The 11,003-nt window shown below is 41.0% G+C and overlaps 1 long non-coding RNA gene across 3 annotated transcripts in view; it reads right to left on the bottom strand.

Annotated features, from left to right (window-relative positions):
- Positions 1-988: 988 nt before the first annotated feature.
- The window catches only part of LOC130355813 (uncharacterized), a 61,143-nt gene continuing 51,128 nt past the window's right edge, over positions 989-11,003 (bottom strand). For all 3 annotated transcript variants that reach the window (XR_008888669.1, XR_008888667.1, XR_008888668.1), the window contains exon 3: positions 989-2,389. This is a non-coding gene — a long non-coding RNA (uncharacterized LOC130355813). The remainder of the gene's footprint in view (positions 2,390-11,003) is intronic.

The raw sequence follows: 11,003 nt of genomic DNA, 5'->3' as shown, positions 1-11,003 counted from the left end.
ACTTACTGGGCCAGTTTCCATTAGTATTAGGCAGAGGTGTCAGGATCAATAAGACTTAAGATGTACACAAGCTTTTTGCAGATGGTTGAGTGCATTATCAAGAGGAACAATGAACTGTTATTTAGGACTCAGACCTCGATTTTAGCTGTAATCTCATCACTTTTCATTTTAAAGCAATGTTAGATATTCACAAGCGCATAGCTATATTTAACCCTGCGGGGAAGATCGCTTTACTAGTCAGTGCAAATAAGCAGTAACAGGGCCATAAACCTTCAGAATAAAGACTAACTTCAGGTACTTTATATAGAAAAATATCTATATTTACAGTTGGTTACATAACTGTCACTTCAATTTAATATAATCAGAATGCAATTTATGCAGATATTATAAGTATATAAATTGGGGTATATGTTCTCAGTCCCTGTAGACATACAGACTTGCTTATTATGTTTGCTACCTATGAAACAAAAAGAAATCTGTGCAATATTTCAACCTTCAAAAGGGCTTTCTTCAGCATTTACTAAGCGCATCTTACAGGCTATAGATTGACCCCCCCAACCTACGATGGCCCCGACATACGATAATTTCAACATGCGATGGCCTCTCAGAGGCCATCGCATGTTGAAGGCAGCATCAACATACAATGCTTTTGTATGTCGGGGCCATCGCATAAACGGCTATCCGGCAGCGCAGACTGCTTCAGCTGCCACCGGATAGCCATTTACGGTGCCCCGTGTGGTCCACTGACGATCACTTACCTGTCCTCGGGCTCCGGTGTGTCCTCTTCGGGGTCCCCTGCATTGTCGGCGCTCTTCATCGTCGTCATCACGCCGCTGCGCACGCCGTCCCATCATCCAAGGGGAGCGGCGTGTGTAGCGACGTAATGGCGGCGACGGGGAGCGAGGATGCCAGGGAAGCAGAAGCCTTGCCGGAGCGGCGGGGACACCCTGGGGACGCAGCGTCAGTGATAGAGGGCGACATCCAGGGCAGCGGTGACGAGTGGTGACGGTCCGGAGCGGAGTGGACAGATGAGTACAACTTCCCCTAACAGTGGTCTTCAACCTGCGGACCTCCAGATGTTGCAAAACTACAACTCCCAGCATGCTACATCGCTTCTGATATTGAAAGAAATGCACCCTATATTTTGTTGAACTGCTTGCCATATTTGGTTCCTTGGCTGTACATTGCATCTAAAAAGGAGGAAAGGCACCCTATATTTTTTTGAGCTGCTAATCCTGTGTTTGAAAATACCCCTGATTAGGCCATAGTTGGTTCCATGGCCGCAAGGCAGGACCCGGAAGGAGATCAGCGCCATTTGGCTTTCAAGGCATCATTTTAGGCCGAAAGGATTATAGGCCACTCTTCATGCCTGCAAAGGGTTTTAGCTGCCAGAACCATACAGAACCTCCACAAGTGACCCCATTTTGGAAACTACACCCCCTAAAGTATTTGCCTAGACTAAAAGTGATTACTTTGATTCCTTTTTGTGTGGCTGGAATGGTTACAAAGTCAGATGAAATTAGCTTTTTTTTATACATATGCACCATTTGCGGGACATATTTTTTGTACTTTGCATCTGAAAAGGAGGAAATGCACCCCATATTTTATTATGCTGCTTGTCAGGTCTTTGGCAATACCACCACTTAGGCCATATTTGGTTGCTTTGCTACATGGTGGGACCAAGAATGAAAGCAACCCCATTTGGATTCCAGAACATCATTATAAAAATTATAGGTCCCACTCCATGCCTGCAAAGGATTAAAGCTGCTAAGTGATACCACACCCCCACAAGTGACCCCTTTTTAAAAAGACACCCCATAAGGTATTCCCTTGGGTTAGTAGTACGTTCATTGAAGCCTTTTTGTGTTAATGGTATTAGCACAAGTCAGTGTAAAATATTTAGAATAGCTTTTTTTTCACATATGCATCAATTGTGGGATAATTAAAAAAAAAAAAAAAATGATAGCCTCTGAAAGGAATAAAATGCACCCCAAATTTTAATGCACTGTTTGTCTCATGTTAGGGAGTACCCCTGCTTTGGCCATATTAGGTTGCATGGCCACAATATCTCCTGGCCCTGCCTGAAGCCCTTATAGGTCTTAGATGTGCACAGAGGTACTTGGACAACATCACCTTAAGGTGTCAAAAAATTCTCTTTTAACTCCTTCTGTTAGGACTAAGTGTGGATCTGGGATGTATAAACTTATCTCTGAAGAAGTCCTAGTAATTATTCTAGACATCCTGGGTATACTTGAACATCCTTGGAGGCAAGGAGAAGTAAATACCAGACCTTTCTTTCCTGGGTGGAGGGCAAAATCAAACACCAGGGCCATTTCCATCTTTGATATGGATCCCCTTTCTTCTATGTACCTCGCTGGTTGGTTGGTGTCTGTAATGTGGTGAGAATAAAAAGAGATATTTTTTGCATTAAATAAATTGAATTATTACTTTAGTTGGCTTTTTACAGTATGTTGTATTAGCTCTGGAATACAGATCAAGTGTTTTGTCATTGAAGTAGATTCTCATCATCTCTACCCATGATGACCATTGCCTTAAACTGTAGTGAACAAAACAAAGCTAATGACAAAGGCCAATGAATTTCATTAACCACTTGGGGACGGAGGGTTTTCCCTTTTTTGCCCTTTTGTTTTTTCCTCCTTACCTTTTAAAAATCATAACCATTTCAATTTTGCACCTAAAAATCCATATGATTGCTTATTTTTTGCGCCACCAATTCTACTTTGTAATGACATCAGTCGTTTTACCCAAAAATCTACGGCGAAACAGAAAAAAAATCATTGTGCGACAAAATTGAAGAAAAAATGCCATTTTGTAACTTTTGGGGGTTTCCGTTTCTACACAGTAAATTTTTCGGTAAGAATGACACCTTATCTTTATTCTGTAAGTCCATAAAGTTAAAATGATACCCTACTTATATAGGTTTGATTTTGTCATACTTCTGGAAAAAATCATAACTACATGCAGGAAAATGTAAACGTTTAAAACTGTCATCTTCTGACCCCTATAATTTTTTTATTTTTCTGCAAACGGGGCATTATGAGGGCTCATTTATTGCGCCGTGATCGGAAGTTTTTAGCAGTACCATTTATGTATTGATCAGACTTTTTGATCACTTTTTATTCATTTTTTATGATGTAAAAAGTGACCAAAAAATATGCTATTTTTGAATTTGAATTTTTTTTGCGTGTACACCATTTACCGTGCGGTTTAATTAACAATATATTTTTATAATTCGGACATTTCCTCACATGGCGAAACCACATATGTTTATTTTTATTTACACAGTTTTTTTTATTGGGAAAAGGGGGGTGATTCAAACTTTTATTTGGGAAGGGGTTAAATGATCTTTATTAACTTTATTATTTTTTAACTTTTTTTTGCAATGTTATTGCTCCCATAGTGGGCTATAACACTGTATACACTGATCTTTTACATTGTTCAATAGACTTGTGCACAAGATAAATTTTAGTTTTGTTTTTTCATTTTCGGTTCGGTAAATTTTTCGGGCTTGATTTTTCGGATATATTCGGTATTCGGGTACATTTGAGTAAATCTTTTTTAAGCAGGGGACTATTATCGGGATCGTGTGCAGGAAAAGAGGGCAGCCGCGGAGATCGGAACATTGGAACACAGGTAAGATAATATAATTTTATGACATTCATATGTAATGTTGAATGAATGAATGAAGGAATGCTGTATGAATGATCGATGTGTTTGATTGTCGGGTGATTTATGTATAACATGTCATGTCACTTGCGCTAACACTGTTTCTGTTACTGTTACCAGGGTGCCTCCAGCTGGTGCAAAACTACAACACTCACCCAGCATGCCCTGACAGCCAAAGGTTGTCTGGGAATGCTGGGAGTTGCAGTTTTGCAACAGCTGGAGGCCCCCTGCTTCATTGGCAAACATGCCATAACCTATATTTCAGTTCTTTCATTTTTAAAATCCCCTCCTTTTTTTCTGAACTGGGTTACTAGGTCAATGAGATGCATAGTAATTGCTGTGGGAACATTTTTTATTCATAAATCTGCAGACTTAATTGGATAATAGGCGTTTAGAACGTTTAGGGTCCCAACGTTCTAAACTGCAATTATCCAATTAAGTCTGCGGATTTATGAATAAAATTTTTTCCCACGGCAATTACTATGAGACATATTGCCCCGGGTGTTAGTTGTGACACCCGATGCGATCGTTCATAATATAGTAGAGATGTGGAGCGGCTTTATACAGCACTCGCATCTCTGCTCCGGCCAGTGAATAGAACATAATTCATTCATATTTTCCACCCAGAGCTGTGATTGGCCGGATGGTTGCAGCCAATCACAGCTCTGAGGAAAATATGAATCAATGAGTGGCCGGAGTATAGAGCAGGGATACGAGCGCTGTATACAGCCGCTCCATCTCTGCAATACACAGGACGATCACATTGGGTATCAGTAGTGATACCCACTGTGATCTGTTCTTACCTGCATGTACTACAACTCCCAACATGGAGCACACTCTTCTCCATGCTTGGAGCTGTAGTATCTGCATTAATAGACAGATCGCAGCGAGTGTAACTTCTGACACCCGCTGCGATCTGCCTATTAATGCAGGTACTACAGCTCCCAGCATGGAGCAGAGTGTGCTCCATGTGGGGAGTTGTAGTACCTGCAGTTACAGAAAGATCACAGTGGATGTCACTCCTAACACCTGCTGTGATCCTCCTGTATAATGTATAGATGCAGCAGCCGCTCTCCTATGGTCCCCTGCACTTCCGTATATATACACAATCCGATTTCCCACAGAGAGCTGTGATTGGCTGGAACCATCTGGTCAATCACAGCTCTCTGCGGGAAATATGAATATGTGTATATATACGGCAGTGCAGGGGACCATAGAAGAGCGCCGGCCGCCTCTCTACATTATACAGGAGGATCACAGTGGGTGTCAGGAGTGACATCCACTGTGATCTTTCTGTAACTGCAACTCTCAACATGGAGCACACTCCATGGAGCACACTCTGCTCCATGCTGGGAGCTGTAGTACCTGCATTAATAGACAGATCGCATCGGGTTTCAGAAGTTACACTCGCTGCGATCTGTCTATTAATGCAGATACTACATTGCACATATTAATGCAGAAACTAATTGCACATGTCTATTGTTCAAGGGCATAGGAAACCATTGATCAATGATTCTGCCGCTTGACTGCTCATGCCTGGATCTCAGGCACTGAGCAGTCATTCGGCGTTCGGACAGCGAGGAGGCAGGTAGGGACCCTCCAGCTGTCCTGTAAGCTGTTCGGAATGTTGCGATTTCACCACGGCGATCCCGAACAGCTCCCTGAGCTAACCGGCACTGCTTTACTTTCACTTTAGACGCGGCGTTCAACTTTGAACGCCGCGTCTAAAGGGTTAATAGCGCGCGGCACCACGGTCAATGCCGCACGCTATTAGCCATGGGCGACGGCATGGCCCCGCGTTATAGACAGGTAGCAGGCTGAGGGCGTATAGGTACGCCCTCCGTCCCCAAGGAGTTAAAGTATATTACAGAATTACATACATAGACATATAAATATATACATAGACATATATATATATATATATATATATATATATATATATATATATATGTCTGGCCATATAAGGCTATAAATGTGCATGACGACGCATATCATCACTATAATATTGACATACATATACACTTGTAGTTGAGGGCAATGTGTTTATTTGCTATAGTTCTTAAGTACTTGATTTCATATTGAGAAAATAATGAGCTATTTTTAATGATTGAATGTTACTGAGATTAAACTTGTGTATCTTAGCATAATACAAACACATTGTTTTCACAAGCAGTGTACATAATATATATTTAGTGGACATGTGGGATAGTTCCTGCCATGATGAACACCTCATTAAATCAGTATTAAAGTATTAGTGGTATGACTGTTAGAACAGACCCTTGGCCTTGCAGAGGCTATTAGACAACCATACAATAGCAGTAATATACTTTGTTGTTTTCTGTGGTGTATTGAACCTCATTTAAATGAGTCAAAGGCATTGCTAAGAGCAACCATCACCATTTATTTTATACTGAAATACAAGGAAAAATGTTTCTCCTGTGGAGCATTTAGCATTTTTTCATATTTAGCGCAAAATTATATTTACGGCTAATGTAAACTGAATAATAAGAAAATTCTGGAATGAGAACCGTAGCCAAATGTTCATCCTAAAGCTGAAAAAAAGTATTTGTAATGGTTGTTACTTAACTTATATTTGCATCCATTTAATTTAATGAATACAATGTTTGTCAGCAAAGTCACCCACACTAACCAGTGGAACTGGCTGGTAGTGTGTGTGACGCTGATTAACATGATGCCTACCATGCCCGGATCCATCCCTGTGTTTGCCCGTTATCTTCTTTTATTTTGCAAGCTGCTCATTTAGATCTAGGATCCGGGCTTCGACACACATGGACACACATTGCAAAACAGTATGCACCTTTAAATGACTGCTCAAGGACTTCATAGATTTTATTTATGGGAATAGCATGGATAGCTTAAAACACAATTATTTATTGTAAAAGTGAACGCAGACAAGCAAAAACTGAATAACCACAAGCGTCTCTCTTCTTCCTTGAAACTAAACTCACTTCATATAAAGTTACACATGATTTTTATTTTAGCTTTTAAAGCAGCTTTTCCCAATTGACTGCAGTGACTGCTGCACTATATTTCTGTGGTTGCAATGACTTTGTCAGCAAAATAAATTGCCTTCTATTCTATAGCCATTCTAGGGTGCCAAACAGCTCCAAATAGACCAAATAAATTCTAAATTGTTGTCCTATTGATTTCACAATACATTTTTTACCACTTACTATACTCGGTAATGTTGGGGGTTGTGTTTCTGTGTTCTTGTTTGTCTGCTCACTTTTTGAGGTTCTCAGTAGGATTGAGATCGGGGATTTTCCTGGTCATGGGCCTTAAAGGGGTACTCCGCCCCCAGACATCTTATCCCCTATGCAAAGGATAGGGGATAAGATGTCTGATAGTGAGGATGTTTGATAAGATGTCTGATAGCGGGGACCCCTGCGATCTCCATGCTGCAGCCAACATTCGTTAAGAGCATCGGGTGCAGCGCCAGAGGCTTGTGACATCATGGCCAAGCCCCCCCCCCATTACATCATGGCCACGCCCCCTCAATGCAAGTCTATTGGAAGGGGGCGTGGTCATGATGTCATGAGTGGGGCATGACCGTAACATCACAAGCCTCCGCCCTGCATCGCCAGTCATCCGTCACTGAGCGAGGTTTGCTCCGTGCACCGAATGTCTGGGGTGCTGCAGCCAAGATCGCAGGGGTCTCCAGCGGTGGAACCCCCGCGATCAGACATCTTATCCCCTATCATTTAGATATCTTTGGCCGGAATACTCCTGTAATAAAAAGATCATTTAGTGGCAGGGCTGACATTCAGTGAAAACTTTTTTTTTTTTTTATGATTAAAGATGTATTGCAGGATTCCTTTTTATTTAACTGTGCTACAGGGGCTGTAAAGACAGTGTAGTTCATAATATAATGTCTGTACCTGTGTTAGATGAATGGTCTTGCAATTCTTATGTGATCTTTGTGTCAATGTTTATTTTTTTACAGCATATTAAATGAGTGTGGTCTCAGGTTTTCCCATGTTACTCTGGGGCCTGAGACATGACATCACTAGTCAAGTGTTCAAAGGAAGCCTGTCTGTTTCAATGGGTGAGCAACTGCTGGATGGGATGGTGATCATTCTCTACAGGGCTGCAGGGAATTGTCCCAGGTGTGCTACATTGGGTTGGGTGGATGATGTGTGGGAGGAAGAATAGTGACCTCTCACTTACAAACAAGGGATCCTGGGACTTGTAGATGGAGGAAGGGAACACCGACAGGAAATAGCAATTTCACAGAAATCAGCACCATTATGGTGGACTGACAGCACAGCAATTTAGCACCAAGACAAGCATGGATCCTTCGTAAGCATGTCCATTACTGTCTGACAGGTATGTACTAAAATCACCTTATGGTGGATAACCTCTTTAAGTTTTTAAGGGAAGAAATAACTTTACAATTTGTTGCAATTTATCTGATCACTCATCATAACAATCTAGAGTAAATGCAAATTGCTACAATAAAAAGTGAAGCAGCTGACTTTGTTAAAAAACTAAAATTTGTGTCAATCTCAAAACTTTTGCCCATGAGTGTACCTACACTGGTTTATATTTCAATGTGCCTAGTATGCTTTATTAGGCTTTACAATTCCAGCATGGACAAGGAAAGTGTGTCTATACAGATAAAGCAACTAAAACCATCAAGTAGAAATGAAAACCAAATATGCAATCATACAATCACAATGTACATGCCTCATTTATTTCACCTAGAACAGATTTCTGAGTGTTTGACAATGGATGGATACTGCAAACCACAGCATGGAATATTTGAATAATATAAAGCTGTGCAATATAGTATAATTCCGATGAAGCCAACAGCTAGCTGGTATTGTGATCAGGAATGTATATAGCTCTGACAAACAAATGTTGGAGGCTGAATGACATTTTCAAATTAGCCATCTGACCCAATTATACACTTTGGCAGACAAAGCTATGCAATCTCTGTCGCCAATTTCTCAAACTGTACTAGTTCTTCATATTTCATTTACAGCGCTGTATGTAAAATTGGCTGTGGCCTAGGCCGTACATTTTAATATTTGATAAATTCAGCAGTCTGTACCCAATATTTAAGGGAATGAATAGGTGAATACAATCTGTTGAAAGAATTATAAAGCATTTAACGCTGGATGTGATGAAAAGACATGTTAAAACCATAGTACCATTTTAGAGGAAACATTAACATACAGGTATGGGATTCATTGAGATGATTGTCACCATGCAGACAATAACAATTTTGCCGGAAAAAGACATTACAATATAGGCCCTTTCACAGTATAAAAACACTTCCGTTATGTACGCCTGTTAGGAAATCGGCAGTGATACAGCCGATACAAAATCACTAACGGCCGTTAGAAAATTCCATTATAGTCTATGGGATTTTTCTAATAGCAGTTTTAACCCGTTATCGCCCGTTATTTTGTGACCGTCATAGTAACGGGAGAATTAGTGCAGGCACTATTGCTCCCGTTCATTCGCCCGTCACAAAATAACGACCGTTATTAATAATGGGCAAGAACGGGATAAAACGGCTATTAGAAAAATCCCATAGACTATAATGGGATTTTCTAACGGCAGTTAGTGATTTTGTACCGGCCGTATAACTGCTGATTTTCTAACGGGCGTTCATAACGGATGTGTTTTCATAGTGTGAAAGGAGCCATATTGTAAGCAATTGTTCTCTTTGATTAGATTAAAGGGATTGTCTTACAAAGATAAACCCTGTCCACATTCACTGTATGGTAATATTGCCTTCATAGTGGGGTTCACATGTTCAAGACTCCACTGTATGAGATAGAGAAGAGTGCTGGCGGACTTGAGCAACCTATACATAGCATGAATGTTCATTTAAATATCTATCATGTAATAATAAATTCCCATTGCAGGGAAATATATTGCTGACTGCATTTAACAACCGTGTTTACCAGTGGTATAAGACAAACTTGCGGCAATCAGCAAAAGGGGTATCTTCACAAGACCTCCCTGCCCCCTTCCACTCAGTATGTGCCATTGTTGACCAATTAGGACTTACTTGAAATAGATGATTTAACCCCTTAAGTACGCAGCCCTTTTTCACCTTAAGGACTGAGCCCTTTTTCACAATTCAGACCACCGTCACTTTACGCATTAATAACTATAAAACGCTTTAACCAAATTTTCTGATTCTGAGATAGTTTTTTCGTGACATATTCTACTTTATTTCGGTGGTAAATTTTAGCCGTTACTTGCATCCTTTTTTGGCGAAAAATCCCCAAATTTCAAGAAAATGTTGAAAATGTTGCTTTTTTCTAACTTTGAAGCTCTCTGCTTGTAAGGAAAATGGATATTCCAAATACATTTTACTTTTATTCACAAATACAATATGTCTACTTTATGTTGGCATCATAAAATGGACATATTTTTACTTTTTGAAAAAATTAGAGGGCTTCAAAGTAGAGCAGCAATTTTCAAAAATTTCATGAAAATTGCTAAATCTGAAGGGACAGATGTTACAGAACTACAACTCCCAGCATGCCTGGGCAGTCTAGGCATGCTGAGAGTTGGAGTTTGGCAACATCTGGAGGGCTACCATTTGGGCACCACTGTAACAGCAGTCTCCAAACTGTGACCCTCCAGATGTTGCAAAACTACAACTCCCAGCACTCGGAAGGGCAGCAGTAAATATCGCTTACTGCCCCCTTCCTTCCCCCCCCCCCCCCATTGTTTCCTTACCTGCGCCTGTCTCCAGCGACGATCTGTGGTCCCCAGGCCATCTTCTTCTCAGGTACCGGCCTCCATCTTTTCCCCCCTTTCTGCCCAACATTCAGGGGTGGGCAGAACAGGGGGTTGCCATGGTGACCCACTGTCCTGCGCTGCCATTGGTCAGAATCAGTTCTGACCAATGGCAGGGGATAGGAGGAGATCGCAGCACTGCGACATCGCTCCTATCCCTCAGGATGATTTGGGCTGTCACTGACAGCTCCGATCATTCCTGATTTCAGCAGGCATCCTGGTCCGGTCCCCAACCGGCTAGCGGCGGGGACCGGAATTCCCACGGGCGTATGCATACGCCCCACGTCCTTAAGGACTCGGGATGCAGAGTGTATGCATACGCCCGGCATCCTGAAGAGGTTAAAAAAATAAATAAATAAAACAACTTTTATCTGTTATCCACTTTTTCTTAAATGTGCACTGTCATTAAAACTATTTTGTATGGTAAATAAAAAATCTTTCTAGCGTACTTTTTTAAAAATAATGAAGTTTTCTATGTTTTATTTGTGTTTAAAAAAGCTGCTACTAGGTGTCTCCCTACTTCCCCCTCCCAT

This window comes from Hyla sarda, chromosome 2 (genome assembly GCF_029499605.1).
Source record: "Hyla sarda isolate aHylSar1 chromosome 2, aHylSar1.hap1, whole genome shotgun sequence".
Taxonomy (NCBI): Eukaryota; Metazoa; Chordata; class Amphibia; order Anura; family Hylidae; genus Hyla; species Hyla sarda.
The sequence above is the reverse complement of the archived record's forward strand: the minus strand, read 5'-3'. Positions and strand labels throughout refer to the sequence as shown.